At 40.6% G+C, this 24,105-nt stretch overlaps 1 protein-coding gene across 1 annotated transcript in view; it reads right to left on the bottom strand.

The window, feature by feature from the left end:
* The window catches only part of anks1b (ankyrin repeat and sterile alpha motif domain containing 1B), an 809,329-nt gene that overhangs the window by 485,765 nt on the left and 299,459 nt on the right, over positions 1-24,105 (bottom strand). The gene's annotated exons all lie outside the window — the stretch shown is intronic.

Raw genomic sequence — 24,105 nt, 5'->3', positions numbered from 1 at the left:
GTTAAATGCAAAGTTGTCTCACTGGTGCAGTGGAGAGTGCATTTGAGATTGTGGCTGTCAATTTTTGGGACAGTGCAAAGGGAGTTTTACACTTACCAAACATGCTTTACCTGGCCAGGTTGTTCAATTCTGACTGAATGCCTGAAATAGAAAAGTGTTCTATTCACCAGCACTAACATCCATCACTTTGATGGGGGCTAAAGCTCACAAAACAAAATGAAAGGTACGAGGAGAAGCCAGAGATTCTGTAACTATACCTAACATGAACAATAGTAACAGAAAATGGGAGAAACATAAGAACTAGGAGCAGGATGAAGCAATTCAGCCCATCGAGCCTGCCCCGCCATTCAATACGATCATGGCTGATCTCATTTCGGCCTCAACTCTAACTTCCCGCCCTCTCCCCATAACCTTTCAACCCGTTACTAATTAAAAATCTGTCTATCTCCTCCTTAAATTTATTCAGCTTCCCGGCATCCCCTGCACTCTGAGGGAGTGAATTCCACAGATTCGCAACCCTTTGAGAAAAGTAATTCCTCCTCCTCTCTGATTTAAATCTACCACCCCTTAGCCTAAAACTATGGCCTCTCATTCCAGAATGCCCCACAAGGGGAAACATCCACTCCAAGTCTACTTTGTCTATCCCCTTTAGCATTTTATATACCTCAATTAGATCTCCTCTCATCCTTATAAACTCTAGCGAGTATAGGTCTAAACTGCTCAATCTCTCCTCATAAGACAAGCTCTGCACCTCTGGAATCAATCTAGTGAACCTTCTCTGAACCACCTCCAATGCAACTACATCCCTCCTCAAGTAAGGGGACCAAAACTGTCCACAGTACTCCAGGTGCAGTCTCACCAATGCCTTGTACAGTTGTAACAACACTTCTCTATTTTTATACTCTTCCTTTAGCAATAAATGCCAAAATTCCATTTGTCTTCCTTATTACTTGCATACTAGCTTTGAGCGATTCATGCACGAGGACACCCAGATCCCTCTGCATTGAAGCATTCTGAAGTTTCTCTCCATTTAAATAATAAGTCGCCTTTATATTCTTCCGACCAAAATGGATAACCTCACATTTATCCACGTTAAACTCCATCTGCCAAATTTTGGCCCATTCACCTAACCTGGCCATATCCATTTGTAAATTTATTTCTTCATTGCAACTTACTTTCCCACCTATTTTGGTGTCATCTGCAAATTTAGCTATAGTACCGTCTATCCCTGAATCCAAGTCATTAATATAGATTGTAAATAGTTAGGGCCCAAGGACCGAACCCTGTCGCACCCCACCAGTTACAGCTTGCCATCCAGAAAAAGACCCATTTATCCCGACTCTCTGCTTTCTGTTGGTTAGCCAATCCTCTATCCAAGCTAATATATTACCCCTAACTCCATGTGATCTTATCTTGTGTATTAATCTTTTGTGTGGCACCTTATCAAAGGCCTTCTGGAAGTCCAGATATACTACATCTATGCATACTATCTATACTACATCTACAGAAAGGTTAGAAACACACTAGGAATGATCATATTATTTTAGTGGGGAAAAAAATAATATTTCTCATGGGGAAATTTGGACTAATAGATTGTTGCTGTACATTGCCTATTAACTAAACACTTGAGGCAACAAACAAAAAGATACAATCTGCACTAGCTCAGGTAACAGGGTATGATATGGCTACTTGCAATTGACCAGTATGCAGGTAAACTCTTCATATAGGTGATGTTCAGTGCATGAGGAACCCAAATTTTACTTGTAGCCGCATGGTCCAAAGATGAGGTAGAGTAAAAGAGTGTTTTCAAATATTGCACTTAACATTGTTAATATGATTCAGAAATACCTTGTATTATCAAATATTTCTCAACAACATCAGCTGAAGTCAACTTATCTATTTGTATATAAAGCTGTCAACTGTTAAAAGATAACTCCCATAACTCTATTTACTCAGATTATATATGTTAATTCCAATTTGTAGAAACATGAATATTGTGCCCATTTGGAGTTAATTTATTCAGGTTTACACTATGATCTAAGATAATGCTTTCACAAACCAATTATACTGAGCACATAGTCACCGGAGAAGTCATTTGAACAGTGTGGTATAGCTACCTATTTATGGCACTTATTTTCAAATTGTTAGATAAGAGTAATGGCATTACAAAGCCTCATTACCTTTCACATCCCCCCCAATTATATCTCAATGTTTCTGCTGCATTTTTAAAAGTGATCCTAGTGATAACAGATTTTCAGGGACGGGAGAAATAGGATTCATTTTACTGTTTCATGTGAATAATGGATATCAGCAACTCAAATCAGTCCTCATAAATGTTCACAATCAAAGAGTGTATCAACTCATCCTAGATACATTATACAATATTAATTAGACAAATTGATTTCAATTAATGCAACAACAATTTTCCCTATTGTATTGTGACCTACGTTGAGCCTGCCCACCAGCTTTTTTGCAGTACCACTGGTAGCTTTAGAAAAACACTGCAAATGGAAATAACACAGAATTCAACTGCAAGACAAGAAAAATAAATTTCCATGGGAAAATTAATACGCAGTGCAACTAAACCACGACAAAACGGCAAAAACTTACACAATGGTTTTGAAGTAAAAACGGATATCCCCCTTTCCTATAGTCCCTTCACATGAAATGTGTTCTGGCCTTGGCCTAAAGGTATTCTTTCAGATGACTAGCTGAAAATCATTTTACTGTTCAAGTACAACAGGAACTTGCATTTCTACATCTTTTAATGTAGCAAATGTTCCAGGAATGCTTCACAGGAATGTTAACAAACAAAATTTGGCACCGAGCCACACAAGGTGATTTTAGGACAGATAAGCAAAAGTTTAATCAAAGAGGTGGGTTTTAAGGAAAATATTCGAGGAGCAGAGAGAGGCAGAGAAGTTTAGGGAGGGATTTCCAGAGCTTAGGGCCTTGGCAGCTGAAGGAACAGCAGCCAATGGTGGATGCTAAAATCAGGGATGTACACGAGACAGGACTGGAGGAGTGCAGAGACCGCAAAGGTTTGTCGGGCTGGAGGAGGTTACAAAGATAGGAAATGGTGAGGCCATGGAGGGATTTGAAAATAGGGATGAGAATTTTAAAATTTAGGTGCTGCCAGCCTGGGAGCCAATGTAAGTCAGCAAGCACCGGGATGATGGGTGGAATGGACTTGGTGTGAGTTAGGGCATGGACAGCAGAGTTTCATAGATATTCAGAAAGGTTCATCAATTGGCTTTCGTGAAAATAACATAGATTTTACAACATTTCTAAAAGGTTGCTCAAATTTTTTTTGGAAAACACCGTGTAGCTTATTTTTTAAAGCAGGTCAAATCATTTTTGATTTTTTTTTTTTACAGACTCATCCATTCCCACTAACTCCCAGCAAGTTTTGAAATAATCATTTCAGTTGTATATAATTCGCTAGCAATTTCATTTCATTTGCATTTGGCAGCACAGTAAATTGACAATATGAAGAGATGGGGAGCATAATTGCTACTTAACAATGATTGCAAAATAATTATTCATTGACTGGGATCTGCTTCCTAAAGCCCTTTGTGACCATTTCAGTTTTTTTAATAAAGCTGTTGTGACCAAGGAAATACTCTCTTCAGAGGTTTCCTGCCCCATATGAAATAATTCCCCCGACAGAATCACAAATCCCAACTTAGCAATGCACAAACATGTATTACAAATAAATGAGGGCAATTTAACATGTGATAACCTCCATTTACATCATATATTTATATATCACTATTTATGTTTATTTATACATCACTGATTTATTTTTATGCCATGGTGCTATGACTCAATCTGTGCCAATAGGGGTAAGAACCTAAATATTGCAGAGATAGACCAGCAGTTACGGTAATTTATTTCACTGCAGTCTGTGTCTGCCCATGTACATTCACATAGAATCATAGATATTTCAGCACGGGAGATGACCATTCAGCTTACTTGCTTGTGCTGCTGCTAGTTCCACATCAAATCTACCTATCCCCTCTCTTCTGGACCCTTGAATATTTTATTCTATTTTTGATTATAATCAGGATCCTTTAACTTTATTGTTTCAGGTCATTCATTTTTTTCAGCACATAAATTACAAGTCATCATAATTAATAAAGTGTTTATTGCAATTTAAATAACTAAAAGTTTAAATAAAGTAAGCTTCATTTAAATACTCCCATTGAAAACCTCATCATTGCAAAATGGTTAATTACAGCCACTTCCTGAGCTTCGCAAACTCTAAAATAAAATCCTGCTGATGCCAGTGTAGAAGCTATTAAACTTTGCTATTAGCACTGCATGCTGATTGCCTTCGAACACCGGCCATCTACCGAGTCCTGTATTTTTTAAAAATATAACAACATAAGCCTAAGGTCTCTGTTACAAAGTGTGAAAGATTAGAACAGAACACTTCAAGTGACTTTAGCTGTAGAATTTAAATTACTGTAAAATCAAAGTGGCAGTTTGGCATCTTGTGATCATTTACTTCTCATAATTTGTGTCTAAGCACAGAAGAGTCTACAGACATGCAAAAATAGGAGAGATAAAGAGAGAGCTGACAAGGATGATGGCACTCACTTGACAGGACTTTTCTGACTGAAGCCTAATACAACCTGCGGTGAAACAAATAACAGAACTAGTGGCCTGCCTTTGCTGTCTTAGAAACAGAACCATTTGAAGCCCCATTCTGTAACACTGTCCAATCCAGTAAACTGTAGCTTATACACAGCTTCATTTTTATCAAGTTTGCAAGAGGGACCTTGGCACACTGACGTGCAGGGGAACTCGTGCCAAAACTCTGAACTGCAGTAAAGGGGTTTATGTCCCCAGGTATCTGAAGATGTGTTAGCAGCAGGCAACAGAGTAACGGAGAAGGAGGAGGATAATGGAAAAAAAGGGCATAGATGGGAAAGGGGGGAGGACAAACCCTCAGAACCCATTCGTTTTAACATTCAAGGGCGATTTTTAAAATGTTTATCAAGGCAAATGAGAAATATCAGTGAACGGTCTACTGACAAACCTAAATATTCCTAAATAAATATTCCTACATAAATGTAAATCACACAACTGCACAGTAAAGCTCCCTCTACTTACCTGCTAACAGTGCATTAGGAGAGTGCATTCTATTGCAGCAATGTGACATTTCCGTTTCTGACACCACCCTATGGTCTCTCTGACATTACCAATTAGCACTAAATTAGTGATAATTCTGTGCCATGTCATCATGCCTACTAAACCACTGGGCTGATAGTTCCCCAACTTACAATGTGTTTGACCCTTATTGCTAACCAAAGTAGATTTTCATCCTATTACTTCTGGGTGGATTCAAACATAACCCAGACCTGACAAGGACAATGAATTAACCCACTACCCTCGCCTGATCTACAAAAAATGGATTGTATTAAGGGAAAGTCAAAACTATGATCTATAGAGATGAAAAAGCAGGGTCTGTAAAAATGACAAATTATAACATTAGGATTGGATGGTGAACATATTCTGGATTTATGGGAAATATATTTTTATGCTGTGCCACTTCACGTATTCAGTTAACCACTTTTAATCTTAACTGGACTTTTTTTTAAAGTATATTTATTTAATTTTAGCAACTCACAAAATAGCACACTGTTTCACTAGGTTTTCGGAAATAGTACTTCCAGAAAACATTCAATAAAATGCCAGGTAAGAAGTTGTTGTACAAGGCTTGGGCTCATGGAATTAGCGGTAATATATTAGCTTGGCTTGATGATTGGTAATGGACAGACAACAAGAAGTAGGAATTAACAGGTTATTTTTGTTCTGGCAGGTTTTAACTAGTCAGATGTCACTAAGCCTCAACTATTTGCAATCTATATCGATGGCTTAGATGACGGGTCCAAGAGTAATACATCCAACTTTGCTGGCAATACAAAGTTGGTAGGAAAGTCAGCTTTGAGGAGGCACCAAAGAAGTTACAAAGGGCTACAGATAGGTTAAGTGATTGCGCAAGAAGATGGCAGATGGAGCATAATGCGGGAAAATGTGAGATTATCCTCTTGGGTAAGAATGGATGCAGATTTTTTTTTTAAAAGTGAGAGACTAGCAAATGTTGGAAAGCAGGGGGATTTGGCCGTTTTTGTTACATGAATCAGAACAAGTTGAATTGCTTGGTATACCAGCAAGTTTTCTTCTTCAGTTTGCTGCCTGAAGGAAGGTCTGACCCACAGCACCATGATCTGTACCAAGGAGGCAGGGAGGCAGGTCTCGAATCCACCTCAGTCGGAAGGGGGATCGGATGCTGTTGCATGAATCTGATCCAAAGCAGCTTCCAGTCAACTGAGATGCTGTGGCAACACTCAGTTCTACATGCATGTTATAGTCTGGAGCTGTCACTCGTGATGGCAGAAGCTCCAATTTTCTTTCCATCTGTAAAGGAACGATTATATTTTTCCCGACATTACTGTGGGGTACTTATGTTTCTGTGTGTGTGAATAAGCAAACTGCAGACTGTTAGACTGCAAGGTTTGAATCATCAAAGGGGTTAAGTGTAAAAAAAAAATTGAAATGCTAATGGATGAGCTAAGTAAAATGGAATTTGCACTTGTAGATCAGTGGAGAGGTTGTTTGATTTTCAAAGGGACATGGTAAGATGTTTTCAACTGGCAAGATAAATAAGGTAAAGTTATTTTGTTTATTTTTCCCGAAACTGCTGACCATAATGACAAGAAGATAGATTTTTATATTCTGGGAAAAGCAACTTCCAAAGACAGGTTGAAACAATGCAATTTACAGGTCAAAAAGGAGGAAATATATTTAAAGAAGGGTGAAAAGCTGTAAGGGGTGTGGCCATGTGAGGTCTTGTGTAAAGAACCTATTTTTATTTTTCTTGGACTGTGGCTTTAAAATTGGACTGTGACTTTAAAAAACTACCATGGCTACAGTTGAAAGACATGTTCACTGGAACAAGATAAGGAATATCTACAATGTTGCTATCCTGGAACATAAGGTGCCATAAGAAAACAGGATGGTGCCGGAAAGGAGTTCTGGACTAGGGGGAACTGCCTAATGACAGCATTATAATTGGCTCCTAACCAGGTGACCAGGGTTTTGTGTGGTAACAGTGCAGGCAGAACAGCTCCTAGCCTGCAAAGAGGGATGACCTGAAACCTCTCTCTCCTGTGTTTGTAAGGTTCCAGCAATTCTGCCATAATAGCTAGCTTGCTATCCCTCACATCTCTGTAACCTGCTTCTTCTGAAAATCCCTGTCAAGAGGAAAAGGGGAAAATAACCAGTAGAAACATTGAAAAGCAAGTTTTTCAACCAGTGAACCACAGACTGAAAGTGCTGGGAGACCATCTCGTTTCATCAATAACAAACTGCAAGAAATTTGGAAGGCATAAGTCAAAAGCAACCCATCTAATCCTGTACTCCAGATTGGTGCTATTGAATTGTATTATCTCACCCTTAAAATCCATGTTTTGTGTATATATGTGTGTGTGTGTTTGTGTATAGGGGTTTAAGAAGGGGTAGAGTTTAAGTTACTGAGCTAAAAGTTAGCAGTTCATATTTCTTTCTTTTGCTGCTAGTTAAAGACAATTTGTTCAATAAACAGTTATTTTTGTATTAAGTTTACAAACCTGGTGCTCCTATTCTGTTAACCTAAATTAAACAGTTAGGTAGAATTGGGGCAATCTGGTGACTTGGTCAAACTTTTCACATTTGTCGCAGCTTGGGGAATAGTGGGATTTGATATTACAGAGCACTATCCCCAGTGAGTCGTGTCACTTGAAAGATGCACTGTGTGAAACACATCTGTGGAAAACAGCCTCTAGTCACCCTGGAGAAGTTTGCTGTTCCAGTAACCAAGGTTGTGCTAAAAGCCTTTGGAATTTCATTGTCACATGAGAGGGAGGGAGAAGCTGTGAAATACCTTCCTTATAGCAATAGTGGGTGCTTGTGGTAATCTTGCTGGATGTTTTATAGATGAATAATATATTTTGGACTGTTGCCTGAAAGGGGTTTGTAGTTGGGACTCTAGTTAAGTAGAAATTTGGGAACTGTTATAAGACTAAATATCTGTGTAACTTTAATCTTGTGTGTGTTTAGCTTTTTCTTTTGTTAATAAATGTTTTAATTTAATCTTTGAAGTCCCTAAAGATGGTAGCGGACTCATTACTTCTGACTTCAGTGCACAGACCTTCTCATAATGAATATAAATTGCAAAATCATTGCAATAGCATTGCCAAGTTTCCCTTTGGGATTTGGTCAGCCTGGCAAATACCACCTGCCATATCATAACACATCACATGGCTGACCAGGGATCTCTCCCGCTCTTCCTGTTTCAAACTGTTTGGCCACATTATGAACACACCTTCCTTGGCCATCAAGTCCTGGAGTGGGATTTGAACCCAGAGCTTCTGGCTCAGAGGCAGGGACGCTACCCACTGCGCCTCAAGACCTCCGTTACCAAGCAATCAGGAAGGCAAATTGTATGTTAGCTTTTATTTCAAGGGGGTGCAGTCTAAGAGTAAGAAAGTCTTGCTGAAATTCTGTAGGGTTTTGGTGAGACCAGACCTGGAGTACTGTGTACAGTTTTGGTCTCTTTACCTTAAGAAGGATATACTTGCCTTAGAGGGGCCACAATGAAGATTGATTGCTGGGTTGACAGAGTTGTCCTGTGAGCAGCGATATAGAATGGGCTTACATTCTCTGGAATTTAGAAGAATGAGAGGTGACTTCATTGAAATGTATTTTTTTCCAAGTGGGCTTGACAGCAGAAATGCTGAGAGGTTGTTTTCCTCAGCTTGAAGATCTAGAACTAGGGATCACAATCTCAGGATAAGAAGCCAGCCTTGGGAAATGTCAACAAAGAACTCTATTAAAACTGTACGATCAGATGGTAATGTTCTTTTCTAACCTATACCAGATAGCTTGTCAATCAAAACAGTCTAGCAGATGGTGTTTTTTTAAACACAGAATAAGTTTAAGCCTGTTTTTTCAAGTTTAAAGAGCAGGGGATTTCAAAAAAATTTCAGATTATGACAGACCTTATCTGCCCTTCAAAAGCATTTACATCTACTCCATAAATTTGTAACTCCCTCAATGTGGGTTAAGGGCCTTGGAACACCAAAATAGGGTCTGTTTGAACTCAGCACTAAATTCAAATGACCATGCGCAGTTTGGGTTTCCTTCCTATATGAATCAAGTCTTGTCACCTTCCCCTCCCAGCAGAAATTGGATCTGTGGGCAGGACTTCCACATCCAGGTTCCGCTATCATTTTTAAAGGTTGGCATAGAGGGGCATGTTGGATATGAGAAGGAATGTGGGGTGGGCAGGGAGCATGAATTGGCATGGAAGGGGCCATGAGGGTTTGGGGAATGTTGGCATGGAGTGGCCATGGAGATAGGTAGAGGGCATGTTGGCATTAAGCGGCCATGGAGGATATATGAGGACATTGGGGTGGGTGGGGTGGATGACTTGGTATGGCGGGCCATGGAGGTATGAGGGGGCATGAGTTGGCATGGGGGGCCCATGGTTTTGAGAAAAGGGCAAGTGATTAGGTGGGGAAGGTGAGTGTGTGTGAGGGGCGAGGGCTAGAGGGTCTAACAGCTTCTAAAATAACTTGACAAAGTCCCAGAGAATGGAAGTGGGCCTTCTAACCAGCCTGCCTTGGCACTCACCTGTCCCCGTTGCCACCTAGGATCTGCTTCCAGGGTTGGTGGGCTCAACTCAATCCCACCCCTGCCTCCCCGGTGCAAAATTTAGGTATAACAGGGTCCTTAAAACCAAGGCGGGTCTGCTGAGTCCGGAAATTTCCTGACTCCAGCTAGCTGCCTCAGTAACCCCAAATCCAGCCCTGAGACTTGAGATTAGGCCCCCCCTGTGCTGGTTTTCCCCAACCAAGGAAATAGTTTCTCCGCAGCTACTCAATTTATCGTCAATTAGATGATTGCAACAACCTTCGAAACTCAAGGAAATGCAAACCAAGGTTATGATACTTCTCTTATATTTTAACCCTTTAAGCCTTGTATCATTCTGTAGATCTGCACACCTTTTAGGCCAACATATTCTTCCTAAGGCTCTTTTTAGAAATTCAGATTGAACTCTGAAGACAGTATCGAGACCTGGCTGTTTTTTAACTGATGACCTGAGCAGGGACTGTGGTAAGATTTTTAGTTTTTTTACACTTGTAAGCTGGGAGGAGCAGGAATTGAGTTTTTTTCATTCAGACAAGCCCCACATACACAACTGAAGCTAGAATGCAGTAGAACTCAAGCCCTCGACTCCAAAGAGGAAGGATTATTTTCACTGATCGTCCTCATTTACTGATTCACCGAAGAAAAACGGGATTTGTACCAGAAGCATCAAAATGGGAGTTTAGAAAGGAGCTTTCATGCAAAATGGTGTTATGGTATAGAATATTTTATCACAAGTAGCAATTGAAACCATGAATTTAGAGAGAATTTTGAAACTGCTTTAAAAAGGCATTAAAGCCAACAAAAAAAAAGGTGTAAGGGATTCGGGCAGACAGCTCCAGTGGGATGCTGGTGCTGGCACAAGCATCTTCAACCATCATGCCTCCTTCTATACCCACATGTCGATGATAATAAATCACATCCACCTCCTCACATTATACAAAATTGCTGGTCCAAGCATGAAAATGTTGCACACTATCAGCTTTTTTAATGTTTAAAATACCAAATATGTTCTGAAAGACCAAAATAATTTCAGCTGATCAGATGTATCAGCTTTCTGCATTGCTTTCACATTGAACTGCTCAATAAATGATTAAATTGGTTAAGACATGAAGATTTGTAAGTTTCTTACTTTTATCTGTAGTTTATAGAAATCATTATTCTGGCATAGCATTTCTTAGGAGACTAAGGTGCTAAGGAAAATTCCATTATATGTAACCACAGATGTAAGGATTTAATACACCTTCCAGTGAAAAGTAAATTTCAATATTTCTAGTATACCATCATTTCAAACTCCTACATGTCAGAGAACCATTATTTGAAAAGATAATATTTGGATAAAATTTGTACAAAAGGTTAATTTGTTAAAATATGATAGATAATAAGTAAATTTATTAAATTTGCATGATTAAATCTGAATACTACTCTGTTAACCAATGCACAAAAAAACAGTGCATAGAATACAGCTACATTAAATACTGTCAGGAGCAAATTGTTCCACAAATTAAGACCAGGTCACACTTGCGGTATTGCGTATTGTGTAGTGCATTTTTACCACATGTAGCCATTGAATCGTAGGAGTTAAGAGAAAATTAAAGACTTGAAAAAGGTATTGAAGGACATAAAGAATTATCCCCCCACCCCCCCAACCCCTGGATGGACCCTGGGTCCCAAGCATGCAACCATCCATTGCTCTCGCAGCTGTATTTTTGAATTCAAATGGCCTAATTGGCCAAGAGGTGAGCTCGAAGCTCAATTAATGGTGCTGAGCACGTCCAGGTGGTGTGAGCTGCCTGCCTGGTGCCAGTGGCAAAGGCTGGTGGCAACCATGTTGAGGGCTGCCACTGCCTTATCAAAAAGCGTAGGCAGCTCCTTAGAGGGCCGGCAATGCTAACACGGATGGAAGTGTCATTCAGGCTAGGTGACAGTAGGGTCCTGGAACCAGTGCAAGTTAAGGTCAGTTTTTAACAAACAGAGAAAATGTTTGAGGGCCCCACAGCAAACCTGACAGCTCAGCACTAACATGCACCACACTGAGTTTGCCAAATTAAATACTGAAAATTTCAATTGCGACCACACAGGCCCTTTAACAAGCTCCTTAATTGGCAGCGAGCAGTTTCCCCCGTTCCCTCTGCCCCTATGAAAATTCAGATATGTCCAGGAGGCATTGTGATCCTGAGATGAATTCCCAGGTTGCCACTTTGAAATCCCGGCCGCACCAGATCACAACCCCACAGCCCCTTGAAAATCTGGCCCCCGGTTTGTCAAGTCTCGCAGTCGAACAATATCTTCTCATTAGTGGTATGCTAGTAAATGTGCATTGCACCTTAGATTTCAGCCTTAGCTCAGCAGTAACCTTTGAATCAGAAGGTTGTGACTTCAAATCCTTCTAGAGACTTGAGCACTAATATAGGCTGGCACTTCCATGTGTGCTGAGTTAGAGGTGCCATCTTTTGAATGATGTCTGTGCTCTCAGGAGGAGATAATAGATCCCATGGCACCATTGGAAGCAGCATAGGAGAGTTCTCCTGACTTTCTGGTCAACATTTATTCCTCAGCCAACATCAATAAAAAAAGATTGGTCAGTTAGTCTTTTTTTTTAATTCATTTATGGGATATGGCTGTCTCTGGCTAGGCCAGCATTTATTGCCCATCCCTAATTGCCCTCAAGAAGGCAGTGGTGAGCTACCTTCTTGAACCGTTGCAGTTCATGTGGTGTAGGTGCACCCACAGTGCTGTTAGGGAGGGAGTTCCAGGATTTTTACCCAGCGACAGTGAAGAAACGGCGATGTATTTCAAAGGCAGAATGGTGTGTGGCTTGGAGAGGAATTTTAGGTGGTGGTGTTCCCATGCACCTGCTGCCCTTGTCCTTCCGGATAGTAGCAGTCTAGGGTTTGGAAGGAGCTGTCTAAGGAGGCTTGTTGAGTTCCTGCAGTGCACCTTGTGGATTGTTCACACTGCTGTCAGTGTGTTCGTTGGATTGCCACATTTCCTGACATTACAAGGATGGCCATGTTTTAAAAGTACTTCACTGGCTGTGAAGCACTTTGGGATGCTCAAGGTCTTGAAAGCTGCCAGAGATTTGCAAGCTTTTTCTTTTTTAAGAATATTTATTATGGGCATCTAGTGTCTTTTGAGTAACAACCATTCTGTACTATTTCAAAATTCTAATTCTTGTTGAGTGTTTAGAATACTCATTTAGAGCATTTTATAAGCATTTAAGTTTCAAGTAAGACAAAATCCCACTATTGATCACAACAGATATGTTGAAAAGCCACTTAACATATTTTAGTTTAGCCATCCAGAAAAAAAATTGATTTCTCTTCCTTGTCACAGCATCCATCTGACCAGGAAGGCCACTCCATGGGAAGAAAATCTGGCATTCATCCAAATTTTTCTTTCATTTGTTCAAACTTGTACCTCCTCTCCTTAACTACGCTCCAGTTTTAGTTTTCTGTTCCACTTGTTATGTAGCTACTCTCTTAGTTACCTCCCTTCTAATGAATAGCTCAAGTTCATAAAATTAATTTCAGAACACAAAGAAGCTTTTTGCCTCTTTGTGCTCTCCACACCAGAGCTACCTTCTCTTTATATTTTACCTTTTTCAAAGTCCTGAATTCTTTCTCAAATGCCATGATTGACTCAGCAACGATAAACATTTATGGTAATATATTTCATATTCTTTTTCTTCTAAACTTTCTTTTTACTTCAATCCTCTGATGCCATCTGTCTAATAGGTTTTCTCTACATTGCCTCTGGGGTTTCAGTCTCCCCTGTGTCTTGGTGACCAAAATTGGATGCAATACTCATGATGTGGACTGATCAGAGCAATAGACAGTTTAAGCATGACTTCCTTCAAAGTGTGCTGTATGATTCTGGTATTAAAAATCAGCATTCTATTTGACATGTTTACTGCTTTGCACTGAATGGACATGTTACTATACATGATGCTCATATTTTCATTCTTTTGAAGTGCTTTACACTATTCCGTGTTAAATTTCATCCATCTGTCATGCCCAGTAAAGACATGTTATTTATGAACTTTCAGTCAATACTTTTAAAAATTGGACACAAACAAGCTGTTAAGATGGCTACTGCAAATCATGTGACTTTTGGTATTTGGACTACAGTCAGTATCAAGTCTCATTTGGATACCTAATTAAGTATGGACATAGTTGAGGGTACCTCACAACCATTTGTGGAATTCACACATCTCATGTTTTAAGAATGAGCCAACACCTAAAGACTATTGAGTTTCTAGACTCCCTGGCTCCATGTTTCATACCGGACAAAAGGGAAGATCGAAGCTCAATGGGCACTATCAACTTCCCTTTGTATCATGATTGTCTCCCCCATCCAAAATAACTGGACCTTAGAAGGGTGAACCAAGCTATCATGTAATGAAAACTGGTTTCAGGGACTGCAATTACCCCAGGGTCCAGCAGATCAATGAGAACCATCAGTCTTCAACCAGTCCGGGGACCAGACTCTAAAACTAGCTGCCAGTCATCAAGCAGCCAAAGTGCTTAATATGTTCCAGCTTCCAAGTTCACCTGAGAAGCAACCTCCTAGATATTTGATGACATGAAACCTTACAACCTGTGAACCCTTTGCTTTACAAAACCCTTACTTCAACATTAAATCATCAAATCCATTCAAGAAACCACAGGCCTGCCACGAGGGAGACTGGAAATCCTAAATCAAAGACCGAATTAACTGTAATCTGCAAAACTGCACTATCTTTATCTGTATCCAATGTGTGTGCGTGCGAGAGACTGAGGCCTGGATTTTCCTAATGACAGAGAGCCTGCCTGTCAGTCATTGCGAAAATGGCAGACAAACCTGAAAATCAGAAGTTCTGCCCCAGAACACGGCACCTACCATTTTTGTGGGGGCAGAAATGGGCCTCAGTCGGGAGTCACGCATTCACATTTCACAGAGGTAGCTGTCCATTTAAGTCAACAATTGCCTTCACTCATGTGATTTTGGTGAGCCAGGTGTGCAAAACATGACATGCACAGGTTAGACCTGGTAGAAGCATGCCTGAACTTTGAGTCCTTTGGAGAGATGGGGTACCCTTCTGGAGAGGTGGGGTACCCTTCTGGAGAGGTGGGGTACCCCTTTGGATATGGTCCTGGGGCATCTTTGGAGGAGGTCAGGTGCCCTTGGGAATGTTAAAATTAGGCATGAATGTGGGTAAAATGTGTATAAGTTCATTAACTCTCACGCTCGATGGAACTGTCAGAAGTGTCAAAATGAAGTGTCAAAGGCAACTGTCAAGCTATCAAAGCCTTTAAAACTTCTACCCCTTTAAACAAAATGTCTGGAGTGTTTTTTTTTAAAAATCTTGCTATTTCACTGTGTCTGTTGACATAAGTCTGACAGCAACCATTACTGGAATAGTGCTGCATCATTGATTTCACCACCTTTCATTTTCATAGTAGGGTGCCTTCCATTTCACAATTTGATTGACAGCACTAAGTGGTTATAGACTCTTTAAAGTGGAGTAATGAATTCCAAAGTTTGATTTTACAAGGGATCAAGCACTTGAATAAAATCTTTTTATAAATATGTAGATGAAAGAATGTAAATGTAATGAATCGATTTTTAAGAGTGTGTTTTCTTTAAAAAATAAAGTCTACAATAGACACTTAGAACTTGATTTTATTTAATCTCAGCATGGGTCCTGAGGTCTGCCCATGACGGATACTGGCTGAGATGACATAGTAGGTGTGAGGGCAAAGGGTGATGGGAGGGGAACAGAGTTGACATGAGTTGGCACTAAGTTGACATAGGGGCTATAAAGGACTGTGGGAGGTGGGCAGAGGGGTATAGGTTGGCATGAAGGTAACGAGGAGCAATGGAGTGGGTAGAAGGGCATAGGTTGGCATGGAGGGCATGAGATGGCTTGAGTTGGCATGCTGGGTGCATCATAACTGTAGGTGAATCACTACAAGACATTTCTGAGAGACATGATAAAGCACCGTACAGAATTTTGATCCAAGTTTTATAAGTATATGAGGAATTTGTTTCATAACAAGCAATACCTCTTTCAATGCTCATTGACTCCCTCATAGTGAACATCAGCACCCCATAAATCTCATCCCTCATTTCTCTCCTAATACTCTGGAATAAATATCATCCAACACTGAGACCCAATTCAGTTTGATCCATCTTCCCTTTTCTACGATTTCCAACTCATTAATGCCAAAGTCAATATTCCTACTTGGATTATCACCAACCACATGGCTCCTGTCTTCCCTAACGAATACTTAAAAGTAGTGAATACATGAATTAATAATTTATGCTTGGCTTCAGTTTTGGTGCATAAACATTTTTTTAGAATACTCAGCCCTTGTTTATCTTCCTTCTTACTGTCGTAGTGCAGAAATAAAATCTTCATGTTCTGCTTTGCATCTGCAGCTACGTTTATTTCAAGATTGCTCTTTGCACCTTCGGCCACCATTATTAAGGAGTTCCAACATTGATCCGAGCACCTACTCGTACCTCCCTAAAAGATGTGTAGAGCTCATTCTATTTCTTTATTTCACCTCTAATTACCTTGTTCATCCATTGAGGTTCATGTTTGTCTGGGTGATGCTTGCTGCCCTAGGTTTACATTACTCCTACCATTAGGAGACAGGTATAAAGGGTTAACAAGTAGATTCTCTAAATAAAAAGAGAAGCTCAACTTTAGAGATTCCCATGCATTCATGCTCTCTGTTGAAATATTTGAGTATGCCTCAGGAAGGAGATAATACCAACTACTTATCATGCTTCTGGCTCAGAAAAACCATATATGGTACAGACTGGCACTAATCCATTGATACTTAATTGAAGGCTGGTTGACAGCCTTGCAAAACAGTAATAAGGAAGCTAAGAATGTTTAAATTGATGAGCTTGCATATACATGCAAACACACAGAAGCAACATACACACATTAGCTTAGAGAAGTGCCTCATAAGGACATTTAGATTTGAAGGCAAGAAAGGTATAAAGACCCAGCAAATTGCAATGGGAATAAAGATTTGGCCTAGGAAGATTACACTTAAGAACTGTAAGCTATTGACACCTTGCTTCCCCACCAGTTTCACCTGGTTGTAAGTAATTTACCATCTTTGGGCAATTAAAACTTGAACCAGTGAAACTTTGCTCGAGAGTATTGCTTGTGTATCAGTAAATACTATAGCTAGTTAATACTCCATGTTCAATAGCACACATTGGAGAATGCCTATAGAGGTGTCAGTTGTGGCTCAGTTCATAGCACCCTCGCCTTTGAATCAGAGGGCTGTGGGTTCATGTCCCACTCCCGGAAAACCAAGAACTGTGATTGTACTCGAAAGAGTTGCAATCTGTGACTGTTGATAACTCGAAAGAGTTTGAAGAATGCCTATATTTTACTTCTACTGAAGTGGCGGTTTAAAAAAATATCTGCACCAACTGCAGTCAATTTGCTTACGACTTTCTCTTTCAAGCCTTTGGATACTGGTTGTGACACCCAGTTTCCGACCCATATCTATTGCCTTTAAGGCCCTGCACCACCAACAGGGTTTCAAAAAAAATCCGTCAAACCTTGTGCCCGGTATATATTATTTCTCCTGAAATCCCACATTTTGTGATTCAATTAAATTGCTAATATATCATAGTTTCCTATTGTCACACCTCCACATTAAATCAAGATTATATTACTGGCAGACTACAAATGACAAGGAGGGAACCTAAAAATATGCATATAATTTAATTATAAATACATTGAAAACAGTTTTATTTTGTTGGTTTAAAGGAAGGACCAGGAAATAAACTAAGATGATGTACACGTACACAGTTTGTAAGGGCTTTAGAAAAAAATTAAAAATTGAAGTTTCAACTGGTCGTGCCAGTCAATAACCTTGATAATTATGTTTAATAACATAAAATCATTTAGCTGGTTTTCACTCATTTTCAAATGATAATTTATGGTTAAACACAAAAGGCAATGGATATTGCATTTCAAATCAAGAATGGAATTAAATACATATATGGAATTTCAGCAAGTCAAGGGTTTTTATGCAGCTTTTACCATGTAAAATCACACCATCCTCCAATACATAGAGAGAAAAAAAAGTCACTTGGTAGTGCAGAACTTGAGTATCGCTGAAAAAAGAGACATGCTGCTGAAGCTTCGCGTCTTGCACTCATCAGGACAAATGCAAGAATGCCAAATTTCAAACCCATTGTCTACAAACAAAGGGAATACGTTGAAGTGTTTTTTTGAATTATCCAGAGGTACAGGACTATAGTTCCACATTGCTTTCTCCATGATAATGCCGCGGCCAATCAGGCTCAACTTGCCAACCAATCAGCACCCCTTTCCTCCTATGGTATAAATTGTAATCACTTGAAATTTGGCATTCTTCTGTTTGTCCTGATGAGTGCAAGATGAAAAGCCTCAGCAACATGTCTCTCCCTTCAGCAATATAGAAAAAATGTGGTATGCTTCAGCAGTTAAGAGGCAAGGATCATTTCACTTGTGACTTTAAAAACAAATCATTGATAATTGTGCAAGGCCTCAAGGCAGTGTGAATAATGTACATTCAGCACTTTATATTTTCATCAAATAAACATACAGGTAGACTATAATAGCATCATCAAGCCACATATACATTAAGCAAGGAAATCTTCTGTTCACAAAGATGAACACAGATGAGAGACTATACAGCCTATCTTTCCATAAGAAGGAGTCATCTCCCATCAGAACATCCAATTGCCTTTTTTTAAAAAAAGTGTTTTGGGTCATATAGCCTAAATAATTCTTTGCAAGTGGATGGGTTTTGAATGAGATAAAAATTTCACCCGTAGTCTCCACTGCCTTAATTGGAAGGCCATTCCAGGTATCCATTACTCTGAAGAATTTATTCACGGCATCATGTCCTAAATGTATCGTCTATCCATCTTAAGTCGTATTTGGACATTTCCCTTGTGCCCCAGTGACCAGAAATAAATGAAGGATTTATCAAAACACAATAGTTTCAAGCATATTGCTTTTACACTTATATGAACACTTACTTACACTTATATTTTCCTTTGTACCTAGTGGGTGCACTGTGCCTGAGGAAGAGCAACTGCCCTCATATTTTATCCAGATTCCAGGCACATGGTATCATTTATCTACTTTTCAAGCAAGCTTTAAGAATAAAAATAAAATAAATCCTGTTGTTTAATTCATGCTTCTTAGAGTTTAGAGGAAGGAGGCATTGCTGGATCTGGTTCTGGGGAATGAGGTCAGTCAGTGGATCAAGTGTCAGTAAAGGGGCATCTAGGCAACAGTGATCACAGTGCCATAACATTTAGGTTAGCTGTGGAAAAGGACAAAGAGCAATCTAAAGCAAAGTGGAATCAAAGATTGGCAGGCAATGGAACAATGGACTTTCAAAGGAAAATTGGATAAGCACCTGAAGGGAAAAATTTGCAGGGTTGTGGGGAAAGGGTGGGGGTGGAACCAGCTGAGTTGCTCTTCCAGAGTGTCAGCACAGATATAGCAGGTCAAATGGCCTCCTTCTGTGTTGTAACCATTCTATGATTCTTGAGTTTGCTTATTAAATTTCCAATTTAAATACTTGTGATGACTTAATGCTACGGGAAAATTGACAAATTTCTGGAACAATATTGGCAAATTAACAGCGAGGGTTATTTTTAGTTTGCAAATAAATCCAACAATTGTTGGTAAAGAAGGGTTATGCCATGAGTTCTGATTTTTCACTAATTGCTGGGTGATTTGCACTGCTCTGTTATTACCCTCTCCAATGAATTGATTTGTATGCTATGAAAATGCTAGATTTGTGCTGTAAATGCAAATTAACCTTGCCACTGCCATTTAGGGCTATTGATTCCTGTTGTAGAGACCACGTTAATCACACGTGTAATGGTCCTGATATGAAACTCAATCTTGGAATCCCAGCAAGAAGGGAACAAGTGAAGCAGCGTTGTCTCACTTCTGCAGATAGTGACAATGTTTCTTGGAGGTTTTTTAAACTTTTAAAAAATCTTTTATTCAATATTTCTGTGACAGTCTTGCCTGTTGGTATTGGGCAATACTTTTTAAGATGCAAAGTTGTTTTGACATTCAGAGATGCAAATTAGATAAGGCTTCCTTCAGAAAGTAATACAATTCCCCAACACAACTGAGTTCAAATGTCCTCTTCTGCTAATTCTTTTCTTACTTTGTCTTCCTGTCTCTTTTTAGTCTCCCTCAATCCATTCTCTCTTTATTTCTCTTTATATATCTAATCCGATTCTAATTCACCCCATTTCTTTCTCAGTCATTTACTCTGTTTCATTCGCTGGATTTAATCGGCCCAACGAGGATGCTGCTAGCCAATCACAGACCAGTAGCCCCTCACTGCCATCAGCACCACTGGGAAAGGCCAAGGGTAAGCTGCCCTTTTTCCAGGGCTACATCAACTGTGCAATTCATGGGATATCACCAACATCACTGAGTGACCCCAGGCCAAAGGTGAGTGAGGGGGGATGGGAATCAACAGGTGGGGTCACAGGAGAGGAGGGCAGGAGGGTCAGAGGAAAGAGCAGTGGGGGTGGCTTTCAACAGGCTCCTCCCGCCCTCCAGATGCTGAGTCCCTTGATTGGACACAGAGTGCCTGATAATAAGGGACTCCCTGGGAAGCCACTAGCAAAACTGACAGAGTTTACTAGGGAGTCTTCAGGAGGTTCAGGGAAGCCTTGCAGCTCATATTTAATCCCTGAACCACCACGAAATTCTGGCGTGTTCAGAGGTAACATTTGACTATTGGCTCATTGATGTGTCTAATTGACATCCCATCATCAGTGGATGGGAGAGCCCCTTCCACCCTCCGAATTAATTGAGGGAGACTTTGCTTCTGTTGGGAGACTGACATGAGGCCTCTCCCTTGATTAATTGGGCCCAGCTGCCATTGTTTCCTCCACAATGGGCTGGATTTAAATTCCACCCATTCTCTGGCCTTAAATTTCACTGGTTAAGGAGCTAGACCATTGCAGCCAACATTTATGGGATCCTAGATACGATGTTAAGATCGCTGTGATATTATGAATTCACATTTCCATCAAGTTGCGGTGCAAATATGGAGAGATCTCAAGGATTAGGAAAAAGGTTCAATTCACGTTGCTCGCCATGCAATTTTTGGTGTAAAATATCAAATGCCTTACAGTCAACCAAGCTTCACCCCTACTTCTTGGAAAAAAGAGGGTTCCTTCTATTTATTTATTTCTTATGTTCCCTACTATCTCAATTGATAGGGAAGGTCTTGGAAATCACAGTGAGAATTTTAAAATTAAGGTACTGCTGAACTGAGAACACATGTAGGTCAGGGAGCACAGGGTGAACAGGATTTATTATGACTGGAACAAAAGGGCATTTGGGGCCTTGGTGAAAGATGTGGCCAACAGGCTATCTCCTAAACCAATGATGTTTAAAGATTCAGAAAGAAACAGAAAAGATGGGGAAGGAAATAAGGTGAATTAGAGCCTGGTAAAAGGTCATCTCAATCTGAAACATTGGTCGTTATTTCGCAATGGGGACATAAAATGTGGCGAGTCATTCTAAGCTCCATTGACTTCGGCGGGAACATAAAATCTCGCTGCCGTAAAGTTCCACCCATTAACTCCGTTTCTCTCCACAGATGCTACCTGATCTGCTGAGTATTTCCAGCAATTTTTCTTTTTCTTTCAGATTTCCAGCATCTGCAGTATTTTGCTTTTGAATTAGTCAAATCAGGTACCGAAAGAAAAATAAAGAGAAGGAAAGAAAGTTTAGATTGAGACAAAGTAAAAACAGAGTCAGAATGAAAAGGTTTCCTTTTGCGTGTTTGCGTGATGTTGTGGGGAAAAAAGCCGCCTCATAATAAATGTAATTATGCTGCTCAGTCCTAACATTCTTCTGAGAGATTAATTTGCAATTAATGCACAAATGCGGCAATTTTATAAAACACATGAGGTGGGGGCGGGGAGGGGTTGAGGGTGAGCTGCCATTTTTCCAAGGTTAATGGTGAGCAACAACTTATGGCAAATTGCAGTGTGCGGTATCACTCCATTGTCAGAAGTTGCTCCATGATTTACTCACTGATAACAGCAAGCACCATTAAACACACTATGTGCCAGAAGCTGTTTGGATAGTCACCTTTCATCATAATTTAACAATGAAAAATGAGCCTGAGTGGGAATATTGTTTTCTTGGAAAAAGAATGAGGGAAAAAAAAAGAGATTAAATTAGTTCAGATCTCTGCTTAAGATAAAATGGAGGACAAAACAAGTATCATCAATATAGTGAGTCTTAAAACCACTGTCAGAATTTGAGGTTAATCCCCCCCTCCCCAACCACCACCATTCCTACGTTCCAAAATAACCACAGTTCTGACATCAAAGCTCATCCAAGAGACCAATTCAGAAATTGTGGAAGGCCTACACCTTCCCAAAATTTAAGAGATTAAGTACGATTCATTAGAGTGTGTGATCTACCTCAATTAGATATTATAGGCAGCCTGGTGGATCGATACTTGCAAGCTTTGAGCATGGGCCGAAAAAGCTGACAAAAAGAACACTGGCTTTCTCAAACCCCAGCCTGTAAAAATGTCACTTGCCTGACTTTGTTGTAATAATAATGGAGGTTGTCAGTGCCACCGTTATTACCGGGTCAACCTGACCACAAATTCTGGTGCCCGCCTGTGCACAGTTAAACATGAAAATTCAAAAGCTGCTGCCATAGATACCCTGCTTCTCCACAGGGTGTGCTACAGCCATCCTCACTGTTTAGACTTTGCACTGAAATCACTGGAATGGAGACAATTGTCCATTCGTTTCACACTAAAGATGTTTGAGTTAGGGCTGGATTTGTTAGGTGTTAGTGAGCTTTTAGTTTAGTAATAAGTGATAATTATTGGTGAGCAATCTCTCTGACCCTGAAAAAGCAAATTCACAAGTTTGAATTCTCATTTCTTCAGAAGAAAATTAATGTTGCAAATTTTAAATAATGATTCATAACTTCCAGAGTGTCGTACCCAGGAGGTACCCCAAAGATGTGCTGGGAGAGGCCCCCCACCCAGAAGCCCCCGACTAAGGATCGCATGGCAATTGCCTGGGAAGTTCAAACATCCGTTGGCCAATTACACTGCACAGGGGACCATCCAAAGCTCTGATTTAAATCGCAGACTTTGGATGTTCCGACTGTCGTAGAGGAATAGTTACCCAGGAAAAGTTTAAAAAACTCAAACCACTTCTAACTCCTGGATAACTATAGTACTGGCACTCTCCGGCAACACCCATCGAACACACCCCACCACCCTCTGCGCCCCCCGGACAGGACCCCTAACCACACCCCCCATTATCCTCCCACTACCCTTCCAACAGCCGCCTCAGTACCCTCCTGACCCTCCAGCTATCCCCGGTGCCCGACTAACCTCCCATACCCCCAAATAACCTTTCAAAACCCCACAGGAACCCCCCAACTATCCCCTGACCCCAAACTACCCTCCTACCCCCCCCCCAAACTACCCTCCCGACTGCCCAAATAGCCCCCCACAGCTCTCAAATACACTCCCAACCATCCACAGGACCCTCCACCCCCCCGACTACCCTTCCAACTACACTACCCTCCCAACCTTCTACCCACCCTGTTGACTACCCTCACTGATCTCGCTGATTACCTGATCCCCCAATGACCACCCAACCACTCTCCCACTCACCACCCTCCAACTGACCACCCATGACCACCTGGCCACCCCCCCCAACTGACCACCCCTCAATGACCATCCCCCCACCTCTCCACTGACTACCCGACTCCCCCAATGACCAGCTGACCACCCCCCCCCACTGACCACCTGACCCTCCTCAATAACCACATGACCTTCCCCCATCCTACCTCCCCCTACCCAGTTATCTTCTCCCTGGCTTCTCAAAGTGTTTGGGGCCTTTAAACTTACCTGCTTTACAGCAGCCAGTGCTGTAAAAAAGGGGGCGTGGCTTTCTTTCCCCCGATGCTGCTGGACTTGACACAAGGCCTCAGGAAGATGCTGCACTGCACCTTTCTCACCCGGCCCGAGTCGGAAATTCGGGTGAGAAAAGTGCAGCTGCATTTCAGGGTAAGTAAATAGGAGCAGAGTGGCAATCTGACTGTGATTGCCACTCCATGGTAGTATTGGCCCAATTTTTTTTTTAGTTTTTGTTTCTTTTTTTAACCTTCCCCTTTTAATCTTTATGTCCCAATCTTTATTTTGCTTCCTGTAAAATAATTTAAATGCAACTTGCTTCCTTGTTTGAACCGCTGTAACAAGTACACACTGAAACACACAGCAGATTAGTCAAAATCTCTGCTAACAAGCCTCCAAAAGATTTGTGGGTAACTATTTGGAAAATCCAGGCCATAATGTGCACTCTTAAATA

Source organism: Cetorhinus maximus, chromosome 12 (genome assembly GCF_964194155.1).
Source record: "Cetorhinus maximus chromosome 12, sCetMax3.hap1.1, whole genome shotgun sequence".
Taxonomy (NCBI): Eukaryota; Metazoa; Chordata; class Chondrichthyes; order Lamniformes; family Cetorhinidae; genus Cetorhinus; species Cetorhinus maximus.
This window is presented reverse-complemented; position numbering and strand designations above follow the sequence as displayed.